The 25,778-nt window shown below is 39.0% G+C and overlaps 1 protein-coding gene across 1 annotated transcript in view; it reads right to left on the bottom strand.

Moving 5' to 3' along the window:
• The window catches only part of SPATA16 (spermatogenesis associated 16), a 200,709-nt gene that overhangs the window by 173,534 nt on the left and 1,397 nt on the right, over window positions 1-25,778 (bottom strand).

Genomic DNA, 25,778 nt, shown 5'->3' with positions numbered 1-25,778 from the left:
AAATATTTTTGAAATGAAAAAAATACTATTTTAAAATGAAATTATGTCATTTAAGGTATACCTATGACATTTATAGGGATTGATAATTACTTCTAATTAAAAGTCAAAGTTTTATAGGCTTCAACCTTTCACTACATATAAAACTAGAAATAAATAGCATATATGCATAATTCATACATATGGAAACTTAAAAATCCTTTTAAATGCTAATTGAGAGAAGGAAATATGTCAAGATATTTAAAATATCTATATTTTTAATAGTTTAAAATATTACAATATTAAATCTACATGTATGTAATATTCCTAAAACATTTTATGTAAGAAAAAAATCTGGAAACATTTAAATCAGTACTAATTGGGAAAAGCTTATGATATATCAAATTGATGGTGTACTATTAAGCCCATGAAATTATAGTAATAAAGATTAATGATAATATGCAAACCATGCACAATATAATTTTAATTGAAAAAGCATAATACAAAATGCATACCATATACTGTACAATAACTTAAAGTTATTTTTATATATGAAAAAGATGGGGAAAACAGAAAAATGCTAACACATGCAGAAGGTTGGTAGAATTGTGGTCCAAATTTTTCTTTTAAAAATAGTTTAATTATATGATAGCAAAGCTTCTGTCTAAAAATAAAAAATAATTTAATAATACTAAATAAAACCACTTAATAGTGAGTAGATTTTTAGTGCCAAAGTATATTTCTTAAAAGTTAATGCCTGCTTTTAATTAGTTTGTGTTTACTCATGCTCTATACTTTAATGTAGCTTTATTTAGAAAAGTAGATAAAGTGAATTGTATTTATATGATTACATATAACTATACATATAAAATGCATTCTCATATCTTTTTTTGATGTTTTGAATTTAGACATAGTGTATTGAACTTTAAACTTTTCCTTATGAGAATTAAGAACTTCTGGCCTGGAGAAAATATTCATAAATATTTTAGATACAAGGTGCTATCCTGTAGAAGAGATGTCATTCATTCATTCATTCATTCATTCATTCATAAGTGTTTCTTAAGAGACTACTGTGTTTTAGGAGCCTGTGCTGGGTGCTGGAGAAGCAGTACAAATGGTGCTAGACAGGTGAGAGCTCACCCGGGAAGCTACTGTGACATCCTGGTGGGAGAGAGTATAACAAGAGGATGGAATATTCAGGAAGGCAGACTTCAGCGAACTCAGAGATGTTTAGGGATGGACAGACCACCTGTAATGAAGTGAATTCCTTTTCAGGCTGCACAACCCACTGGAGGTGATGGTATTTTAAAAAGAGAGTCACCAGAGAATTTATATGCATATATGAATAGCCCATGGACACAGACAATAGTGTGGCGAAAGCCTGGGTGGGGCCTGTGTGGGGTGTAGGGGGTGAATGGGAAAAAAAGGGTCATCTGTAATACTTTCAACAATAAAGATAATTTTTAAAATAGATTTAAAATAGATGTATAATTGGATCAGATAACTTTTGAACTTTGAGATTCCCTCTATCTCATGCCCAAATCAGAGACAAGTTTTCCAGAGTAAATATGAGACTCAAACCAGAATTAGTTTGGACATAAGTGAAGAGCTTATTTTCAGAGCAATAATTCACTTCAGGTTGTGACTAGAAATTAGTGGAAACACACAACGTGTGTGACACCGTCTCTCCTCCTCCCGAGGCAGGAGGCCACACCGGGTGGTCCCTGCGAGTATGTCTTGGCTTAGCTATTGAAATGCTATCTGTGGATAGCTGAGGAAATTAGTACCTAAAAGAAGCTTTGGGACAAAACTGGGAGGCAGAGGAAGCCATGGAGTTAACAGCTGAGATGGAGATTATGACCCTCTGTGTCAAGGACAGCCGCCAGTGAAGACAAGGATAAAAACCCATTAGTTTCTGCAGGAAGCGAGCCAGCAGAAGTACTGGACAGGGGGGTTTCTGTGGCTTGAGGGGAGCTGAGGAAATGGTGGTGGCCCTGGCCAGTGTTGCTAAAGGGCTGGAGCATTGGTCTGTCCACCCAAGGGTCTCGGGTTCAATTCTCCATCAAGCTGGGTTGCAGGTTTATCCTCAGCCTGCTTGGGTGTGTATGGGAGGCAGCCAGTCGAGGTGTCTCTTTCACATCGATGTTTCTCTTTCTCTCTCTCTCTCTCTCTCTCTCTCTCTCTCTCTCTCTCTCTCTCTCCCCCTCCTTCCCTCCCTTTCCCTTCCTCCCTCCCTCCCTCCCACACTTTCTAAAAATCAATGGAAAACCATATCCTCGGGTGAGGACTAACAAACAAAACAAAACAAAACAAAACAAAACAAAACAGAAATGGTGTGGCAGTTTGTACTGGGAATGTGAAAAGCAAGGATGAGGAGCTGTGGCGGTCAGGGGTGTATTACAGTAAGCCTTGTTGAAATGGAGAGTGAGAAAGGCCCTAAAGGGAAAATGATGAGCAAGAGGAAAGAGATTGGGGAGCAGGCAGGCAGGAGGACGCAGGGAAGTGCCAAGAAATTGCAGAAGTGTGGCTCCTCCTGGAGCCAGCAGCGCAGCCCTCTCTGCAGAGCAGGGCCACAGGTGTGGCTGGGATTGCGAGACCTGCGCGGAGACTTCTGACCCAAGCAGGTCATAAACTGTGGATCACAATTCTTGTTTCTCCACTGTGCTATGCACTAGAAAGCCTGCTGTTAACAAGTGCTAAAGAACTCCCGCAAAGAAAATTCCAGAACAAAAATAAAACGAAAAGGATGAAATCCAGATTTTAAAAAAACAACCACCCCCTTACATGTAGGCGTCAAGGTTGGTTTCACAGATATCCTATCATGCCACCTTGAGATCAGAGACAGAGCAACACATTTTCATTCAGGAAACTGAGGCTTAGAGCTCACGGAGATTGGATGGGGAGGAGCCAAGATTTAAAACTCAGGGTTTCTGATAGCAATTCCTAAATGCCTTCCACTGAATTGCTGCAGCATTTACCCACCAAGGAAAGCTGCTGTAGTTTGTCATGCTCCTTGGCAATCTGTAAGTGCTTCTTTTGTTAATATATTTAAAATGAAATTTTAACATAGGAGCAATAGTTTATTACAACACAAGGGTATGGCAAAAGTAGGGATAGTGCTTTCCCACAATTTTTTTCCAGAACTGTAAATGGGATAACAAATTGAGTGGGAAGATTGTAATTCATAGAGTATAAATACAATCTAGTTGGCTTGTGAGCAACTCTCTTTTATGAATAATGTCTGCCACCTTTCCCTCGCTCTGACATCATAATGATGGTCTTAGGAGGATGGGAGGATACTGAAAACTCACCTTATGTATTACCACTTATGGGGAAAGAGTTGCTCAAACAATATGTCTTGTTGATATGCATCTACCACCATCACTTCTGCATATAGAAGATAGAATATATTTCTTTTTACTCCTTTTTTCTTCTGTCTTAGCTCATTTTTTATCATTAGATACTTTAATATTTTCCTTGTAGCTTTATTTACCCTTAAAACTAAGAACATATGTAATCAGTAGCTTTAACTTAGGAGAATGTAAGAAAAAGGGTGAGTAAATCCATTAGTAAATTCACAAATGTTGATACTTTTAATGTAATCACTTGTTTATATAATCATTTCTTTCTTTAACTTGTTGCAACCATTACTTGCATTCAGAATGGGTTTAATTTAATGTGTGGAAGTGAATTTGGCTGTCTCCCACATCTTAGTGAAGGCCCCCTCTCAGTCACTGTTTTCACAGAAAGTCATTTCACATCAAGGGAATATGAGCACCTGGTTCTTCTTCATAATTACCTGTTTGTATCAGGGCCCTAATTAGAAAATTTGCTAATATTTGTTTCCTCATTATGGACTGAGGTCAAGTTGTCATTTTGCGTCAGTAATTTATTTAATTAGCCAAAAAGTCAACATGTTTTCATATAGAATTCTCTGATAAGACAATAAATAGCAATAGAATAGGCACTAGAGAAATATTTAAATGCAGTGTATAAATAAATGGAGGCTCAGTTGAACAAGTAAAGAAATGGGAAAAAATGGTATTTAAAAAGAGAAAACCAAATCTTTTAACTTAAACTGATTTTAAAATCATTTTCAAAGAACTAGTCCTACATTTGAGAAACTGCACACCAGGCTAACTCAATGCAGATGCAGCATAAAGATATTGGAGGATAATTTTCCAAGGATCTCGAACTTATTTTGCACGTCTTGCCAACAAGGTAGCCTTATCAAGGAAGTTTGTATATTGAACAGCCTTGGAAGAACGAGGTAGTGTCTCCCTCTGGGAGAAAAAGAGAGACATGCTTACTGACCGTCAGAAACAATTCAGGTTCGGTGAGCTTGAGGCTCCTCTCCTACAACACAGTTTATGATATGTGCAGGCATCCATCAGGCCTCACCTGTATCATCTCCATGGGACTTGGAGACAAGGGGAGCTGATGCAAATGTGATGATGCTTATGCTGCTGCTGTCCCCTGAATAATGAAGTCCTTTGTCTCTGACCCAGGAATCTCGTCTTCCATTGCCATCCGTGAACTTCGGCAGACTGTCCGGTTAGCTTGCAAGTAAGGTAATATCGCGCAGCCTTCACAGTCCTTGATGAGCCAGTATTCAGAAGGAAGGGGTTAGCACATACTCTGGTCTCCATTAGGCAGAGGGTGTGGCAGGCAGAGTAATGGCTTCCCAAAGATGTCTAAATCCTACTCCCTGGAACCTGTGAGGAAGTTATGTAACATGGCAAGGAGGATTAAGGCTGCAGATGGAATCATGGTGGCTAATTAGCTGCCTTTCAAATAAGGAGATTATTCTGAATTATTTTGGGTGGGCTCAACAAAATCCTAAGGGTTCTTTGAATGTGGAGTAGGGAGGGAAAAGAGTCAACGTCACAGTCAGATTTAAAGATGCTACACTGTGGATTTGAAGATGGAGAAAAGGGACCATGAGCTAAGGAATGCAGGCAGCCTCTGGAAGCTGGGAAAGGCAAGGAAACAGACTCAGCCCCAGAGCCGCCAGAAGGAACACAGCCTTGCAGACACCTTGCTTTTAGTACAGTACAACTCTGAGATCATAAATCGTGTTGTTTAAGTTGCTAAATCTGTGGTAACTTTTTATAGCAACCACAGCACAGTACTACAGGGGAGAAAAAGTTAAACATTTCTAACAGGGAAAGTTTTCTTCTTTCCTTGTTGCACAAGGAACTTATGCTTATGCTTATCTGACTTATGCTTATCCTTAGGGCCTCATTATAAATATTCTACCTTTTCTCATAGAGTTTCATGTTCACTCTGAAGTAGCCCCCTCTAGTTATTATCTATCATAGCACTATACTTTGTGTAGCACTTTCTACAATTATAATAAAGATCAGGTGTTGTTGTAATTTTTCTTCAGCTAAAACATTACATATATTTGGGGTTAAGATTGCCAATTATATGCCCTGACCGGTTTGGTTCAGTGGATAGAGCATCGGCCTGCGGATGCAAAGATCCCAGGTTCGATTCCGGTCAAGGGCAGATACCTTGGTTGCAGGGACATACCCAGTGGGGCATGTGCAAGAGGCAGCTGATCGATGTTTCTCTCTCGTCGATGTTTCTAACTCTCTATCCCTCTCCCTTTCTCTCTGTAAAAAAATCAATAAAATATATTAAAAAATATTGCCAGTTATCTTTGTCTATTATCTTTTTTGGTGACAGTCCGTATTTTATTCCAAGACTATGTTCTTCCTACATTTTAAATTTAAAATGTCCTTCAAATGGAATTATGTTTGTTAGAAGGCAGCGTTTCCTCTTTTTTTTCTCTTTTAAAGATCATTTCTTAATAAAATGTTGGTAACCTATGTTGATCCCCATTTCAAAATATGTACTGGCTCATGAAATGAACCATCTAGGAACCACAGCTCTAGATGCTGTCAAATGTCATAGCATCTTATTTTCCTTCACTGAAACACATACCACATTTTATTTTAATTTCTGAGCTTGAATCCTCATAAAGGGAGAGAACAACTATTTTGGATTATATTCCCAGAGTCTAACACAGTGTCTGGCACAGAACAGGCATGTCATAAAAATGTGCTGCATGTCATGAATTAAGAAATAAAAATTTCCCAGAGATTGATATGTGTATGATGATACCATAAGCATTAATATCACATTCACCTTGCAAGAACTCCAAGATAAAAACCTGAAAAAGTTATGTATTTGAAACAGAAACAGAGCCATTGTTTTTACATATAGCATGCTCCCAAAATTATATTTATATTCCCAAATCAGTGACCTCAAAAGATATTGATACTCTTTATAAAGATTCTTATGTAGCAAATGTCTTTTAGAGCTCAACAGTAATAAAAGACTTACCTTCTCATGAATCAGTATTATTTAAAATTAGCATTGTGAGCTGGGTAAATGAATTCCATTTCTCTGCTCACCTTGGCTCCTTGTAAGCACAAAATACCAGGAAGCACAGAACAAGCTTTCTGATTTACTCAATTTCTTCTCCCCTATCTTACTTTCTCTGTCCCTTTTCTATTCGATTTCCTTGTTGCCTTGAATTCCTTTGCTCTTATTCTAGCTATGTTTCTTTGTATAATAGGCTACCACAAGTACTTTCTGAAAAAAGAGAAATTGAAATGCTAACTAGCTCAATCACTGTTGTATTGAGGCCCCAATATATAAGTTTTCACAATTGCCAAACTTTCCTTTAGATTTTGTCTGATTTTCTCACAGTAAGAGCAACATCCAATATTTATCTGGTAATTATTTAAATAAGTGAACCATAAATGTTTAAAGCCAAATCATTTTTTGGACATTATATTCTCTATATAACACTTTAAAAAAGAAAGTAATTTTGAGCCAATGGAAACTTATAAGTATACTAGAGGCCTGGTGCATGAAATTCATACACTCAGGGAGGGTGTTCCCCAGCCTGGCCTGTGCCCTCTCACAGTGTGGGAGACCCGTGATCGATCTCCCCAAAGAGGTAGGCCCTGCCCACCCATCCAGGGCTCCTCGATGGATTGCCCCAAAGAGGTAGGCCAGAACCGGGGGTCCCACCTCTTAGCTGTGCACACATCAAGTCCCTGCCCACTCCACGTGCGCCTGCTGCGCATACAGCCTCCTGGTGGTGGATTGTTATGGCATGAGGGCATCACAGTGTGAGGGTGTGACGACCACATAGGCTTTTATTAGTATAGATAGTTGTGATTCTCCAGTAAATGACCATAAAGGAAAAACATATATTTCCCAGCAGGTGTATGTTAAAATGTATAAGGACAGATTTCCCTATGAAACAATTAGAAAAATCAGAAGTAGGTCTAGTCAAAAGACATTTGAAAGGGATTTGAATGAATCTATATCTTTATCTTCAATTACTTGGGAAGAATACAAATAAGAACAGGAACTCATATTAGATTATAAAATAATGCAAATAAGAATGAGGCTTTATGAGAGGTTTTTTAAAAAAAAATATCAAACCTCTGTTTCTGTAAGGTGGAAACTAGAAGGATAGAATAAGCTTTTTCTAAAAGTCTGTGATGGGAAGGCCATAAAGTGAGTCATGGGTCTTTGTAGTAGCTTCAGACTGCTTCATTTTATTTTTCTAAATTAATTAATTAATTAAATTTTAAAAAAATTCTTGTTAAAAATATGTTTTTATTGATTTTTATAGAGACAGGAAGAGAGAGGGAAACATTGCTGTGTAAGAGAAATATCCATTGGCTGCTTCCTGCACACTCCCTACTGGGGATTGAGCCCACAACCCGGGCATGTGCCCTGTCTTTTGGTGTTTTGGTGCATGGGATGAGTAGCAAACAACTGAGCCACACCACACACCAGCCAGGGCTTTCTTTCTAAATTTATTGAGCTCATATTCAAACATTGGTTGTAGGCATCTGTTCAGATTAGTGTGTGCCCTTTTTATGATTGTTCAGTGATTTGGCTATGTTGATTATAAAATATTTTGACTATCACTCATGGTTCTCTGTAAGATTTTATTTGAAAAAGAATTCCACTGCTAAGTAGGCTGTATGCATAGTGGTTATAGTTACTATGTGTTTAGAATCACATAAGCCTGAGTTCAAGCTCTAACTGCTACTTACTGGTAGGGTGATCTTAAGCAAATTACTTGACTTTCCAGAGCCTTAGTTTCCTTTTTTGCAAAATGGGCTAATGATAGTCCTACTTCTTTGGGTGGTTGTGAAAATTAGAGGAGGTGTAGTAAGAAAATTGCTAGAATACACTAACGACATAATAAATGCTGACTGAAGTACACAAGCAACAAAGCAAACCAGAGTTAAGAGCAAGCTTCCAAGTATTAGAATGAAAGTGATTTCAGAAAAATGATGGAAAACTTTTTTTGCTGTGTATGAAAGTTATTAATCTATCTCTAGATTAACAATGAATAAAAAGAATTGTAAAATCTACCCATGTATCTGTAATCTATCAATAAATTTTAGATTAAAAAGCACACAGAGTATAATAAATGAATAAAGCAATGTAGCAGGATACAAAATTAACACCCAGAAATCTATGGCTTTTTTATACACCAATAATGAATTCACAGTAAGAGAAACTAAAAAAAAAAAAAAAAAAAAAAAAACCCATCCCATTTACTGCCAGGGTTCTTGTTCCAGCATTAAGAAGGGTTCAGCAATCTGGAGAAGGGACTGTGTGTACTTAATAAAGAGTCCAGAGACTAAGCATAATTTTGAAAGGCACTTGGGGTCAGAGGAGCCTAGCTAAAGAAACTAAGTTTTCCTTGTCTCAGGACCCCATGCTTTTTATTAACACAAATTGTCCTAAGGCGAGGCAGAGATATACACTTCAAAGGGTAGGGTTTGGTATACAAAGTCCATTGTCAGAATGGAAGAATTTGCCTATGGCTGTTCAGGTGTTTGTCCAGTGGGAGGCAATAACGTGTAGATTAAGATGCCCTGAGCTGTCTGGCAGCAAACAATCAATTTAATGCATCTTTTTCAGGTTTGGGGAAATGCCCTTCAGCCACTCCAGATGATTCAGTCCTGCTATCATGCTGGAATTGGCTTCTGGCAATTTACCATTGCAAAAAAAAATTAAGATACCTAGGAATAAGCTTAACTAGGAGGAAAAAGACCTGTACTCGGAAAACTACAGGACATTGAAAAAAGAGACCGAGATAGAGTAAGACATAAAAAAATGAAAGAATATACCATGTTCATGAATTGGTAGAACCAACATCATTAAAATGTCCATACTACCCAAAGCAATCTATAGATTCAATGCACTCCCCATTAAAATACCAACAGCATATTTCACAGACCTAGAACAAACTTTCCAAAAATTCATATGGAATAAAAAAAGACCTTGAATAGCTGCATTAGTCCTGAGAAAGAAGAAAAACTGTGTGGGATCACAATACCAGATATAAAGCTATATTACAAAGCCACTGTGCTCAAAACTGCCTGGTACTGGCATAAGAACAGGCATATAGATCAATGGAATAGAACAGAGAACCCAGAAGTCGACCCAAGCCATTATGCTCAATTAATATTTGACAAAGGAGGCAAGAGCATACAATGGAGTCAAGACAGTCTTTTCAGTAAATGGTGCTGGGAAAATTGGACAGATACATGCAAAACATTGAAACTAGAACACTAACTTACACCACACACAAAAATAAACTCAAAATGTATAAAGGACTTAACCATAAGAATCTTAGAAGAATCCATAGGTAGCAAAATATCAGACATATGCCGAAGCAATACCTTTACCAATACAGCTCCTAGGACAATGGAAACTCAGGAGAAAATAAACAAATAGGACTACACCAAAATAAAAAGCTCTGCACAGCAAAAGAAATAATCAACAAAACAACAAGAAATCCCACTGCATGGGAGAACATATTTGCCAATGTTATCACTGATAAGGGTTTAATCTCCAACATTTACAGGGAACTCATAGAACTTAACAAAAGGAAGATAAAAAATCCAGTAAAAAAAAAATGGCAAAGGATCTAAATAGACACTTTTCGAAAGAGGACATAAGAAGGCCAACAGTCATGAAAACATGCTCAAAGTCACTAATCATCCAAGGGATGCAAATCACAATGACAATGAGGTGCCATCTCACACTTGTCAGAATGGCTATCATCAACAAATCAACAAATGGTAAGTGCTGGCAAGGATGGGGAGAAAAAGGAACCCTCATGCATTGCTGGTGGGAATGCAGACTGGTGCAGCCACTGTGGAAAACAGTACGGAATTTCCTCAAAAAATAAAAAATGGAACTCCCATTGACTCAATGATCCCACTTCTAGGAATATATCCCAAGAAAACAGAAACACCAATCAGAAAAAATATATGCACCGCTATGTTCATAGCAACACAATTTACAATAGCTAAGATTTGGAAACAGCCTAAGTGTCCATCAGCAGATGATTAGATTAAAAAACTTGGTACATGTACACAATGAAATACTACGCTGCTATAAAAAAGAAGGGTCTTCTACCATTTGCAGCAGCATGGATGGATGTAGAGAGCATTATGCTAAGCAAAATAAGCCAGTCGGAGAAAGGTAAATATCACATGATCTCACTCATTTGTGGAATATAATGAACAACATAAACTAATGAGCAAAAATACAGAGACAGAAAAACACCAAACAGACAGTCCAACCTCAGAGGGAAGGCAAGGGAGTGTGTGTGTGTGGGTAAGAGATCAACCAAAGGACTTACATGCAAGCATATTAGCATAACCAATGGACACAGACATTGGAGCAGTGGGGGCTTGTCCTGTGGGGTGGGAGTAGCTGGGGAGGGGTTGATGGGGGGAAAAAAGAGACTTATGTAATATTTTAAACAATAAAGAATTTAAATTTTAAAAATAATGGAACAAAAACAAACAAATAAACACCCCTCCCCCCCAAAAGAAACACACACACACACACACACACACACACACACACACAGTATTACTGGAGGCAACTCATACTCAAAGTTCAGCACTGATCTTCTGATGTCATGGGAGAAAAATAGCGTTTCTCTCAAATCACTGCCACTAGTTAGAGAGAATTCCAAGTTGGGTATCATGGTTGACTTAGCCCTTATGGACAATCTCTATATTTCTTATTCTATAGTAAATATGTAGTAGGATAGAGCAAATAATTTTCCTACTTGAAAGCAATGGTTCATACCAGACACTAATCAAAATGTAGAACTTTCAACAAAAGTTCACAAGGAAAAATTCACCCAGAGTTAACATAACTATGCTACCATATGCTACCTATAAAACACATCATTAGAGGAACAGTCTGGTGAAATCTACCTTTAGCTAGCTATTAACCTCTACCATATTTTCCCTCTCAGGATTTCTAGGATAAATGACAATGCTGGACTTGGCACATTAAAAGCAATACCAAAAGTTAAAATGTTACAATCTCAAATAAAGTTCCTAAATTGCCAAAGGTTTTACAATCTCCTAATGTGTGAGAAATAATGTTCTTGTACAAGAACTTTACTGCTAATAAAGGTTTTTCTGATTTTTATAGATTAGAGTTTTTTTTTCTAAATGTTATTGCTTAACTACCATCCAATTTCTTGAAAATATAAGCATGCACTTCACTTTACAGACATTTACCGCACACTGTAAGGTATGGCTGCCCAGGTCAGCCCGGCACTACTAAAGTATGGTAATTGGGTTCTAATACAAGTTTATAACCTAACACAAATTAAAAGGGAAAGTTTTCTTCTACTCTGCAGAAATTTACTGGAATTATATAGAAAAAAAAGTATTTGCCCCAAAGGAACTTTTCAAACATGTTTTGAATTTAAAACCACTGTACTCCTAAGAAAAACACCAACAACTCATTAAGAACTTGGGGTGAAGTAATATACATGGAAATATACAGAAAAAGTAAATGTTAATGGCTCTTAAAATATAGGGGGAAATGCTTAACTTACTCATAATAAGATACATGAAAATTGTCTTATGCTCTGATTTTTTTTTTTTTGGAAAGATAAACAACTTTGATAATACACTGTTTTGGTGAGAGGGAAAGAAAATAGGTTCTCATGCCTGACTGATGGGTTGGTAACTTGGTAAAGTTTGAAATGTGTAAAACTCTTAGAATTTGATTTAAGGAAAAGCTTGCATTCCTGAAAAATGACATGTATACAAGGTATTGATTACAGCACAATTCCTATGAAGAAAATACTGAAATCCTTCCCCCCTCCAAATGTTCATCAATGGAGAATATATCTTTAATATAGTGGAATATTATGCAATAAAAAACAACAGGAGAACTATGATAAACACTGCTAGAGAATAACTCTCAAGACATATTTTGATATAAAAAATCAAGTTACAGAAAGAATATTACTAATATATTGCTTATATTTATCAACTTGGAAGATAAACAATGATTGCCCATTTAGAGGGCAACCAGGTGGCTGCAGGATTGGAGTGGAAAGGAGACTTTTACTGCATACCATTTTGTACCTCTTGAGTTTTGAACTGTATGAACATATTACCTATACAAAACTAAGCGATACATTTAAAATATGTAAAACAAAAGCAGTGAGTGGCACAGAACAGCTCCCACTTTTGATAGTCAACGCTGTGCGTGGGTGAGCTGACAAGTGAGCTGAGGATTCCACTGTGTGTGTTACTGTCATCAGGACGCTCTTAAGTTGAGGTCAAAAACCCATCATAGCCACCTACACCTCCCTCTAGCTTCAGCTAAGTCTCTTGGCATTCGTTTTCCTTTCTTCATATTCCTCTTTTGACAGCCTAAATTAACAAGTGGCGGTGGCAGCAACTGTGTGATGCCTTAAATGGACATCCCCATGTGGAAGCTCGTGTTCTCTGGACGCCCCCTCTGAGAACTCTGCCTAAATCCATCACTTAGCAGTTGGGACCTGCTTTAGAATGCACCCTCAGTGTTCATGACACTACGGTGGAGGGAAATGTACAATAACTCAGTTTTAAAGTATCTGTGAAAAAAAAAAACTCTCCGTGGGAGCCAGAAATGCTGAGCAGGCCCCTGAGTGCCAGCACTAGCTTCCTGTGCTCTGCGATGACATATGTTCCCAGTGTTGGAGAGCATAATATTTTACTTACTTCTTTTGCTTAAGTGGCTATTTGATTGCTGTTCTCATAACCCATACAAATGGTAAGACATTCCTTTTATTCCTAATTTGAGATTAGTATCAGTCTTGGGCTATTTTAAACTATCTCGGGCATCTTAATTTGGTCTGCTGATGAGTGAACTTTTAAAGTTATAAAATGATTAAAATAAAAACAAAAGAATTAACTGGTGTGAAGTGACTGGCTTTTGACATTTACACATTATTAGGGCTTTGGCAAGTGAGAATAATTATTATTTCTTTAACTTTCATTTTTCACCATTTTGCTTAATATATAAAAACACTTATTTGTTGTGTTTAAAACTTTGCATGGCAACAAATAATTATCACCGTTATCTAAAAGCTGGCTCTGGGAAACACCCCAAATAGAGTGTCCCAAAGGCACAGAGCACACAAAGAACACACATACACAGTATGGTAACAAAGCCACTGAGAATTATTATTTATCAATATTTAAAATTAATTTTTAAACACTCAAAGTAAATTAGGTTGATGTTTCTTTCATTAAAAAGATGTGATTACCACTATATGTATTGATATGTTTCCTCCTGGCTAGTCATAAACAATTATTCAGTAATATTTCAAATATTAAAAACAAGAGGAAAATCCAATAAATATAAATGAACATGCCAAAATATACAAACAACCTCGCTGACTAACTTTATAGGTGTATTCTAAAATCAATTTATCATTGTACCAGTTTGCTTAATTGTAACAACCTGTGCTGTTTTTTTTGATTAGTGCTGTACATACATAGAAAAAAGGGGCACAGTGACCAAGAAAAAGGAAAATATTTTTGCTGTGTATGGAAACCTCTTTCATCTTTTCCCCTTTCAGACCAAGGCTTGCTGAGATTTCCAAGAAGCCGGAGCCCAGGTGGATGGCATATGACCTTCACCTGGGCTAGACTACTGACCCGTCAGGATGGAGGAGAGGGAAGAGTGATACTTGCCACCCCAAGCATGTTTCAACCCTTCTATAAACAAGACATTCCCAAAATTTCATTGCTATTGTGCTCTGTGGTTTCCCTCTGAAATCTGCCCTCCACAGCTTCCGCTATCATGCATGATCCCTCCCATTGTCCTGGTAAACCAATCACCACATTTAGTTAATCAAGAAGTTGACTATTCTCTCCACATTCTTCAATTAAGCTCACCCTCCAAGAAGCCCACGTTCCTTACAGCCTCTGTCACACAGAGGTTTTTGTCCTTCCTGTCCCTTAGCACATTATTGCAGAACACTGTCATCTAGCTATTCTGCCCTAACTGTGTCATTTACCAGACCTCTGAGGTTTCCCCACATTCACTAAATGTTGACACCTAGACATTGGTCCTCTTTGCTCTTTGCCCCAGGATTGTCCTGAGTGACTTCAGATATCCACTGTGCAGGACTCGACAGTCATCCACTAGTAACCTGGCCTCTCACGTTTCTGGTGTTTTTTTTAACCCTGTAACTCATCAATTTTTTCTAATTTAGCAACCACATCCCATGGAATTTAACATCTCAAATCTTATACTCCAGTACTACTTCTTGACCAAACCTAGCCTTTCAGCTCATTCACTTCCTTATACTCAGCCTTTAGTCCCTGAAGCGCCATGTCCTCTCAGTCTGATGACTCTCTTCTGTCCTTTCTTACCCAGCCCAGACCCACATTCCACCATTATAACCACTCTTTCTACATTAAAGACAGTGTAGAATGTGCCCCAAAATGTACACACACACTTTGATTAAGTATAAAGGCGGTGTTTATTAAAATACCTTTCATTCTCATTTAACAGCTACCAGCTGTTAAAGTATCTATACATTTTTGGGGGACACCCTGTAGTTTTGCCCTCTCATCCTTCTCATTAAAACCTCAAGTCCAGTCATTCCAAACTTTTGGATTCTCAGAGACACATTGTAGAAAATCATATAACTTTGCAGCTTGTTACTGTCATAGATTTCTGGTCTCCTCTGACTTAATCCTATTTAGTCCTCTCTAATTTGTCTCTGTTGTCTGTCCAGTTTTTGGTTTCAAGTCTCAAATTCCTAAACTGCTTCCAACTCAATTAAAAATTCTAAGCTAAGGATTCTCTCAACTTACCCTCTACCCATAGAAAGTCTCCCTGCCTATCTCAGTGGATCAGGTTCCCATGTGTTCAATCTAACCCTTTCCTTCTGTCTTCAGACCCTGAAACTTTCATTCTTCCCTGGAGATCTCACATTGCCAATCACCATTAAATTACTTTCATTCTTGCTCTTTATGGACATTTCCAATATCATCATGTTCAGTGTATATATTCTTTTACAAAGTGAAAATAAACCCGTGACTCTTCATTTTCCCCTTCTTTTCAAAGTAAATATTTTGGACACTGTGCCCACGTCTTCCCTTTCATTTTTAAAAGACATTTTTATTAACGAGAGAGAGAGAGAGAGAGAGAGAGAGAGAGAGAGAGAGAGAGAGAGAACGCTTTGTTGTTCCTCTTATTTATGCATTTGATTGCATCGAACCTGCAACCTTGGCATATTGGGACGATGTTCTAACCAACCGAGCTACCCAGCCAGAGCCCCACTTCTTCCCTTTCCAATTTCACCCCTGCTTCTGGTTTTCTTGATATTTTAATAGCTTTAGAATGCTTAGGTATTAGTTCTCTTAATTCTCTTTAAAAAGGCATATGCGGGATAATACCAGTTGTAGGTGATTTTAAGAGAAGGAAGTGATGAGCATCTTCTATGCTAGCAGTTCTCAACTGTTAGCTGCTCCATAAAATGACCTAGAAACTTAAATATACCAGTGCCCCAGGCATGGTCATTGTCTGAACCCCAGACAATTGTATCAGACTCTACGAGAGAAAATTTGGGCTTCCATACTAGTAAAATACTTCCCCTAGGTGACTGTAATTATGTCAGGAATCTATGAGTTTCATAAAATGTAATTCTTTCATTTGTACAGTGATACAAATTATAGTGTATAGTCTTATTTCTTGAAAATTCTTCTACTCACCCTTCTCCAACACTTTACCTCTATGGGCAGCTCAGTACTCCTTGAAATAGTCCATGCCTGCCTTGTAACCTTCAGTGGCCCCCCTTTTCCACTCTTCTCCGACTTTTGATTCTCCCACACCCAACCCCACAACTCCTCCTCCCCCATGTTATGGGTGCTGAGCACACATAAGAATTATTGCTTTTTTTTTTTTTTCTGTGTCAATCAATGACTGCTCAAGTGCAGGATAGGGAGAGGGCTTAACGGGAGTCAGATGAGTCAGATCCCAGTCATTTGGATAGAAAGCCTCAATAGTAACAAGGGCCCATCAAATTGAGGAATCACCTTAGACATTCTTCCCATCTCCCACCTCCTTTTAATAATACTTAGCCTGAAAAATATTGTTAAATAAGTTCCTTTAACCAAAAATCAAGTCTTCTTTGTGTATCTTAAATATTTTAGATTCCATGGGGGTCAGGATGATGGTCACTGGAGTTAATGAAATCACAGTGAAATATGTAAGACATCCTTTTCAATGTCCACTTAAAGGACATATTTCAGAAAAAGTATTTTGAGATATAAATGGTACCAACACACTAAATTAAGAAAGAAAAAAATATGTAACCTGAAAATGCAAATGAAGTCCTGAAACACAGGCAGTGACACCATTCCTTATCTCTATTCTCTGACTCCTTGAGGGCAGGGACCAGGTTTTATTTATGTCTGGAGCCCCTGCATCCAGCTCTCTGTCAGGCTGAAACAGCTGGTAAATGTTAGGGGTATCAATATACTTTTTTCTTATAATGGCAAATCCTGTTTTTCTAGAGATTTGTTTTATCTAGTGTTTAATTATAAGGATATATCTAATTTTACTATTTCATTTTTGAGGTTATGAGAGACATCCATTTTGTATTTTTCTGCTATGTAAGTTTGCCAGCATTAAAACGATCACGTTTATCATTGAAAACTTATTAGTTCTGGTGTCCCTGGGTAGAACTAAGATGGAAACAATCAAGTTAAAATCTGAAATGTTTAATTTTGTACCTGACAACTAAGACAAAATGAACTATTTCTAGCACAACAATTTGTACATTAGAATGAAAGCTTATATTTTTATCAAAAGCACTTAATAGTTCTAAATAGTGTTTGATTTAGTGCCGGGGTCCTGCCCCAGCAGGTCCAGGGGTTCCCAAAGGCGTAGATGGAGTCGGCGAAGAAGGAAGGACACAGAGACAGTGTTCAGTTGATCAGCAGCCTAGCCAGGATCTCCAGCCAGGATCTCCAGCCAAGTTCTGGTCTGGATCTCCAGAGAGGTTCTGCTTAGGATCTCCAGCCAGGTTCTGTGTCCATGTTCTCTTGCTAGGTTCTCCAGGTTCTCCAGCCAGGTTCTGTAGCCATGTTCCCTCGCTAGGTTCTCCAGCCAGGTTCTGTCCAGGTTCTCCAGCCAGGTTCAGTCACCAGGTTCTAGTCAGGTTCTCTTGCCAATTTCTGAGGTCAGGTTCAGTCCAGGATCTTTTGCCATGTTCTCTCCAGCGAAGTTCTTCTGTCTCTAGGTTCTGTGTAGGTTCTGTCTTCGTGGTTCTGTCTTCTAAGTTCTGTGTGTAGGTTCTGAGTCTAGGTTCTGTGTGTAGGTTCTGTCTCTCTTGGTTCTGTCTTCTTAGTTCTGTCTTCTAAGTTCTGTGTTCTAAGTTCTGTGTTCTAAGTTCTGTGTCTTGCTGTCTTATTACATCTGTATTTATACCAGTTGATTCAATCCTATCAATCTCTATTACAAAGGTTAGGGCGTTTCTTATCTCCATTCCAGGGAGTAAAGATTATGTAGCTTTAGCATGATTGTTCATAGTTAAAGTGATTAATTACCCGCCTGGCACTTAGTTAAGAGGTTTTATTCCCTCCCTAACTTCAGGGGGAAATCCCTACCTGGGGAAATAACCTTTCTCAGAGACCTTGGTTAAAACACATAGTGCCAAGAAGGTGAGCAAACATATTAAGAACAGTATGCCATATATGCCAGGTCCCTTGAAACAGTAAGGATGGACCGGCTCCCGGCAATTTAGATAATTGATAGAGTAGAAAGCAATGCATTATTTTTACCCTTTGCTCTTATTGAATTTCAAGTATCTAAAAAATGACACATTTTTAATATTAATCAAAGGGGAAAACAGATATGGATTAAAACAATGACGCTAAACAACGAATTGGGAAAAATCCTTGAGAGTGCTAAAGTTTTATTCTAAATAATACTGTACAGAGAAATGGGGTATAATGACAACTTGTACATTAATTTAGAGTTCATCTTACTCTTCAACAAGCAATCCTTGCTGTTGGGCAACAGTTATTATCATTCCTACTTAATTGTGTTCTGAGGGGTTAAGCAAGTTGTTTAAAGTTGAAGCCACGTGAAACACAGATAATCTAATGCAAAATTTGGTGCTCTGTCCAACACAGCTCCGGGCCCATGTGGCCACCGAGGGCTGAGTGAGCTAAGTATTATATGGGAGTACTTACTGCTAACTTGCTAGAAGGGCCATGATAAGCATTTTCAAACCTAACAGTGGTGTGACACAAATTCTTGCTACTCAGAGTCATCCCTGGACTAGTAGCATGAGCGTAATTTGGGAGATTATTTGGAATGGGGTATCTGATTTCCCATCACAGACCTAACCCATCAGAATCTGCATATTTAACAATATTCTGATGCAATTATTACACACTTTAACGTATGAAAAGTAATACTGTAAGAATTCTAGATGTGAACGGGCACCTCAATTTAGTCTCAGCCTTGCCACAAACTAGCTGTGGCACTTGAAGTTGTTGCTTTAAAAAAAAGACATTTTAGAGCATCAGTTTCTTTTTCTGTAAAAAGGGGGCACTGTCTCTGAGGGTTACTGTGATGCTTATCTGAAGAAAAGGGCCCGGACCCCAGCAGGACTTAAGAAGCGCATACTGAATCCACATGCAAAGCCACAGAGGGGTAAAAAGACAGCTCAGGGACTCAGAAAATTTGGTGAGCTCTTGATTTCTTGATCATGTTGCACTAAGAACTATCTGTGTTAGAATCCATTTAAATTAAGCTTTCTGGGATGTCCACATTTTCATGCCCTAGAGATTTGCTACCGAATTATTCTCAGCAGAGCAATTATAGGTGAGGCTGCCCCGTAATGAGATATCTTTGCTACTTCATTAAATAAGCCCCCTTGGATGGGCTCCAAAATGGACCTGCCTCATACCAAATTCCATTACCCTGGAAAGTAATCTCATAAGAAAGCTCTGTGCAGGTTCACTCGTCCTGGATACCTAACGTTTACCATAAAGGGAATGTGTTCTAGAACAGTGATTCCCACAAGCTGGTTCTCAGACTGATGCCTTACTGATCTCCAAGGGGAAATAAAAAGTAAAGACAATTTAGTCAACTTTTCATCAAATTAAAATGGAATCTACAAAATCCTTCTTCTGGAGAATATGCTCTTTCTATTTGCTTTTTACCTCATTGGCCTTAAATTACTCCATATTTTTATTATGAAATAATGACGCCAATAGATGGTAACTTTTGTAATGTTCCTACAAATACAACAGCAACCCTCCTCCTTAAATTAAAAAAAAAAATTATGGGTCTTTGAAACCCCAAAATTCTAAACCATTCATATAGAAAAAAACTGCCTAAGAGGGAATTATTTCCTCAGAAATTAGTGAGAGGCATAGAGCATTTTAAATGAGAGACCCAGCTGCAAAGTTTTAATTGGAGGGCAAATCTGTTCCATGTGGGCATATTACAGAGTGCCATGCTCCTCAAACTGCAATGTGCACAGAGACCACTTGGGATCTTGTTATAATGCAGATCCTGATTCTGCAGGTAGGGCTCGGTCCAAAATTCTGTTTTTCCAACAAAGTCACGCTTAGAGTGGCACAGGCATACTGGCTGAGCTGGTGAGCTCTGAGCCACATCACCCTGGTTAGCTCCTGGTTCTACTGCTTCTAGCTGTTGACCCTTGAGGAAGTTCCTTAACTTGTCTCTTCCTTAGTTTTCTCATTAGTAACACAAGAATAATTGTCTCATCTCATAAGCTTGTTGTGAGAATAAAATCTATATATATAAAAGCCTAACCGATCATTCAACCAATAGCTATGATGTGCACTGACCATCGGGGGCAGACGCTCAATGCACAGGCATGGAAACATGGAACAGACTGATGAATCACAGAGGGGAGAGGGTAGAGGGGAGGGCAGGAAGAAATTAACCAAAGATCTTATATGCATACTAGAGGCCCAGTGCACAGATTCATGTAGTGGTGGGGTTCCTCAGCCTGGCCTGTGGGGATAAGGCTGAAACTGGCAGTCCGACATCCCCCGAGGGGTCCTGGACTGTGATAGGGTGCAGGCCAGGCTGAGGAACCCCAACGGTGCAAGAATCCATGCACCGGGCCTCTAGTGGAATAATAAATGTAAAATACAGTGACATCTGACTTGTAGACAGAGCTCCATAAATGTGAGTTATTACTCTAACTTCACAAATCAGTGACTGAAGCACCAAAATATATTTTTTTAAAAGATTAATACTTTAAGGCAGAGGTCGCCAATCTTTCTGACCGCACGGACCATCAGTGGTCCATGGACAACCAGTTGGTGACTGCTGCTCCAAAGGTTTCCTTAAGCCAGCGGTCAACCTTTCGGACCTCATAGACCACCAGTTAGCAACCATTGCTTTAAGGGGTTCCTATGTGATGAAATCAGAATTGAAAGTTCCATTTGGTAAAGGATAAGCTGGATCAATGGGATTGTTTGAGGCTGTGAATTTTGAAGAGTGTGTATAGATTTAATTCTAATTCAAAAAGTGGAAACCTCTTAACTACTAAGATCCTATGAGTAAGATTGAAATGATGATATTGTTTAGGTTGCACACCACAAACTTAGAAGAACCTTTTATGAGTGTTTTTCCTATAAGTGATAAGAAAAACCTGATTAGTACATTCCCAATCCTTCAAGTTTTCTTATAGGTCTTTATTAATAATTCTTCTTCTTCCTATGAAAGAGAAGCTAGATTGTTTATTAATTAGTTTTTTTCCTACTCTTTTTACTAACAGCTAAGCAATATATTGAAAGTAGTGTGTATTGCCTACTATTCAAATACAACCACATGGGGCCAGTGTCTTATATATTTCCTTCTAGAGAGCCCCTACTATTTTTTTTAATTTCTTTATTGGTTAAGGTATTACAAATGTGTCCTCATCCCCCCCATTAACCCCCCAACCTCCCCGCCTAACCCCCCCCCCCCACTCGTGGTCTCATCCCCCTGTTGTCTGTGTCCATTGGTTAGGCTTATATGCATGCATACAAGTCCTTTGGTTGATCTCTCCCCTTTACCCCCTCCCTCCCCTACTTTCCCTCTGGGGATTGATAGATACTTCTCCTCTAAAAAATTACAGGGAATAGCATCTAGGCATAAAAATTTAATTTAATATGAATTTTTACCTTCAGCTTATACCTTCTGCCCTGCTAGTGTGACTCCTGATGTGAATACAAACACAAGAGCAAATGACTGATTTTAATAAAACTTAACAAGGATTGATGAGTTGGTCACAGAGCTCAGGATTAATCTTACCTACATAACTGGTTCAACTTTATACAGTAAAAAGAAAACATTGCAAAATAAGTTTCATTAAGCACATTTAATAAATGCCTCCTGTGTTCTGAAATCCCAAAAGACTAAAGTTGACTGCATTTTGGAAGCTGTTGTCTTCTCAATCATTGCATACCATTTCATCTTAATCACTATAAAATATTATCATAAAAATGAGTTAATACTTTGTCAAGAGCACAGGGGAACTAACACATAAGCATAATATTCCTAAAGGGATTATTAGATGCACTGGAAATTATCATGTCAATTAATAAATACTTAAAAATGTCCAGGGCCTTTCCTGGTTTTTTTACTTTTCTGTTTCTGTATAGTCCTATCAGCTGTCTTTATAACACCCATTTGGCAAACATTTGTATGTTTTCCAATGCCTCGCAAGTAGCAAGCATTGTAATGGAAACTTGCTAGTTATCTCTCAGTATTATCTGTTCTACCCTTCTTCCTCAGTAATAGGACCTGAATGTTAGAAGCATCTGGAATGAAGACAATATATTTCAGTCTCTCTTGTAGATTTGGGTGGCCACATTCTTCCATTTGGGTCAATGAAACAAAAAATGGAAATGGTGTGTGCAACTTGTGTGAAGTGTGCTAACAGAGACACAACGTACCTCTGTCCTTCCTTTTCCCCCTTTTGATTGGCTAGACCAGTGATGGCGAACTTTTTGAGCTCGGCGTGTCAGCATTTTGAAAAACCCTAACTTAACTCTGGTGCAGTGTCACATATAGAAATTTTTTGATATTTGAAACCAGAGTAAAACAAAGATTTATATTTTTGATATTTATTTTATATATTTAAATGCCATTTAACAAAGAAAAATCAACCAAAAAATGAGTTCGCGTGTCACCTTTGACACGCGTGTCATAGGTTCGCCATCACTGGGCTAGACTGTGGATTCAATGACAACAATAGGGGCTGGCATTTTAGGTCATGAGGTCAAAGCCACATCTTAAAGAATATAATCTGACACCCTGATGATCTCACCATACCTGCCCTTCTCTAACTACATTTATGTGAAAGAAAAATAAACTTCTCTCTTGCTTTAGAGTAGACACTGTTATTTTGGATTTTCTGTCACTTGCAGCCAAACCTAATCCTAACTTACACTCAAGTAAATAGTCATTGATGCATCTATCTTTCAGGTATGATTCTTATCATTATGCCTTGGTCTTTGTCATCCATCCTATCTTACTCAAAGCCATGCTGGGACCAAAGGAAAAGAGAGAGATGATTAAGTGATACCTGAGAACACTCAGTATTGAAGAAGTTTAACTTAGGAGAAGTTAAAATCAGGAGAAGAAAGGGTTAAAGAAATTAAAAATTGTTTCTATTCCTAGTAGCTTTAGCTTATTAAGAGACATTCTAGGTAAGATTTCAAAGTTAACTCCCAAGATAATGAGACAAAAGCTAGACCAGATGTCTAAGCTAAGCTTAGGTCTCAAAATAATTACCTTTGTTAATTATCAGTAATTAGTGTCAGCATCCAATACTTTCCTAAAACTTTGTAGGGGGAATGTGGAGGGTGGGCAGAGAGAGAGAGAGTTATGAGGGGTGGGGGTACAGAATGACTGTATCATAAGAGAGAGTCAGAACACAAGCATTTTCTAGTACAATTATGTTTTGTGATTAAAACCTGATTCAAATGTTACAATTTTGAGCACCGGGTTTTATGGAAAAACTGAATAGTTTCTTCCAGTTAATGCAGATAGCTTTTCTGTCTACTTCGGCTTAATTGGAAGTTTATATCCTTTCTTATTTATGCCTCTCTTTTTCCATTGACAAAATGATTATTTATACAGTAGGTCCTCGGGTTACATCGGAGATCCATTCCTACAGCGCGAAGTAAGGCGATTTTCGCCGTAAGTCGGAACCCACCTACATAAGCACCTACGTCACTCACATGGAGCACATACACAGCAGTAATGAAGTGAAACAGTAAAAAAATTTAAAAGAGAGATAACAATTCCTGACCTTTACTTGTGGTAAATAAATAATAAAAAACATAAAGCACATATGTACATATGTCAAAATGACGTAACTTTTTTTAAAAATAAATAAATGGGAGATGGTGACATAACCACAAAACGACATACATCGAGTCTGATGTAACCCTAGGACTGCCTGCACCTTTAACTATGTCCTCTGTTCTCCCCACAAGAAAATATTTCAGCTGAAAAATGGCCCTAGCAGAAGTGCCCAAGGGTCTTTCTGAAGTCTTTCTTTAACATCCTTTTCTCAGCAGAGGGCTCTCAGGGCTGTGTGGGTAGCTTGATTATTTGGGTACTTTATACATAGTACATCCCACTTCCCTTCTTTGTGTAGATAACCCCTTATGGACAGAAATATTTACAGATGCATCTATTTGTGCTCCACCTCATCCTTTCATCTCTCTTCAGGCCTCTCTTTTTGCACTTAGAGTTTCTTTTTAAATATTTAGGGGCACCATTGTCTGGTATTGTCCATGAATAATTCATTGTAGATGTAGTCACTTTAACCTGCAAGTAAGAGTGGATATACTTTACTCTTTAAATCTCCATCACAAACATCTCACACTTGACTCCTGACCATCCCCCTGTCCCATGGCAGATCAGTCTCTATTCCTTCAAGCCACCTCTACTTAACTGTTTACTGGTTTGTCTCCCTCATCAGACTACTAAAGGAAAGAAACCATGTCTTGCCTCATTTATAATATCTCCAGTGGCCACCAGGCATATATAGATAATGCATTGATATTTTTTGTGGTTAATGAAATATGTAGTTACCCATATTGCTAGACCAGTGGGACTTCTAGTTATACACTTTGATCCTTTTATAGAATTAGTGAGTCAAGAGATGAAGCAAATTTTCCTACCACTACTTTGTGTTTTAGTGGTGATTCTCAAGTTCATTTTAGTCCATGAGCTATTTTTTTTATAACAACACTAGAGGCCCCATGCACAAAATTTGTGCACGGGTAGCATCCTTAGTGACTGCTGGCTGGGGTCTCCCTTCCCCCGACTGCCTGCCACCACCACCCCCTGGTGGTCAGTGCATGACTAATTCCCGGTTGGTCAAACTCCCGCCTGTGGGGACACTTGGCATATTAGCCTTTTATTATATAGGACTAGAGGCCCAGTGCACAAAAATTTGTGCACTCGGGGGGGTAGGGGGGTGCCCTCAGCCCGGCCTGTGTCCTCTCGCAGTCTGGGACCCCTCGGGAGATAACGCCCTGCTGGCTTAGGTCTGCTCCTGGGTGGCAGAGGGCAGGCCTAATCCCTAGGTGCAGCCCCTGGTCGGGCTCAGAGCAGGGCCGATTTGGGGGTTGAGGCACCGCCCCCTGTCACGCACAGAGTAGGGCCGATAGGGGAGTTGGGGCACTGCCCCTTGTCACACACAGAGCAGGGCCGATCAGGGGGTTAGGGCGCCGCACCCTGTCACACACAAAGCCGCAGGGTGATCAGGGGGTTGGGAGCTCCCCCGTATCAGGCACAGAGCAGGGCTGATCAGGAGGTTGGGGCGCCTTCCCCTGTCACGAACAGAGCAGGGCGGATAGGGAGGTTGTGGCCCTGCCCCCTGTCACACACAGAGCCGCAGGGGGATCAGGGGGTTTGGGCGCTGCCCCCTGTCACGCTGATCCCGGTGCCAGGAGGCCTCGCAGCTCTGCTGATCCCGGTGCTGGGAGGCATATTACCCTTTTACTATATAGGGTAGAGGCCTGGTGCATGGGTGGGGCTGGCTGGTTTGCCCTGAAGGGTGTCCTGGATCAGGGTGGGGGTCCCCACTGGGGTGCCTGGCCAGCCTGGGTGAGGGGATGATGGCTGTTTGCAGCTGGTCACACACCCTTCAGGGTGGGGGTCCCCACTGGTGTGCCTGGCCAGTCTGGATGAGGGGCTGAGGACTGTTTTCAGGCTGGCGGGTGACTGAAGCTTCCAACTGCTCCTTTTTTTCTTTTTTTTTTCTTTTTTATTCTGGGCCAGCTTTAGCTCTGGCTCCAGCTCTGAGGCCTCTGCTGCTGAAAGCAGGTATCTGGTTTGTTTGGGTTCTATAATCGAAACAATGTATAACTCCAGCTCTGAGATCCTGGCGGGCTGAAAGCAGGTTTCTGGGGTTTTGTTTA

The sequence above is a fragment of the Myotis myotis genome, unplaced genomic scaffold (genome assembly GCF_014108235.1).
Source record: "Myotis myotis isolate mMyoMyo1 unplaced genomic scaffold, mMyoMyo1.p scaffold_m19_p_2, whole genome shotgun sequence".
Lineage (NCBI taxonomy): Eukaryota > Metazoa > Chordata > Mammalia > Chiroptera > Vespertilionidae > Myotis > Myotis myotis.
This window is presented reverse-complemented; position numbering and strand designations above follow the sequence as displayed.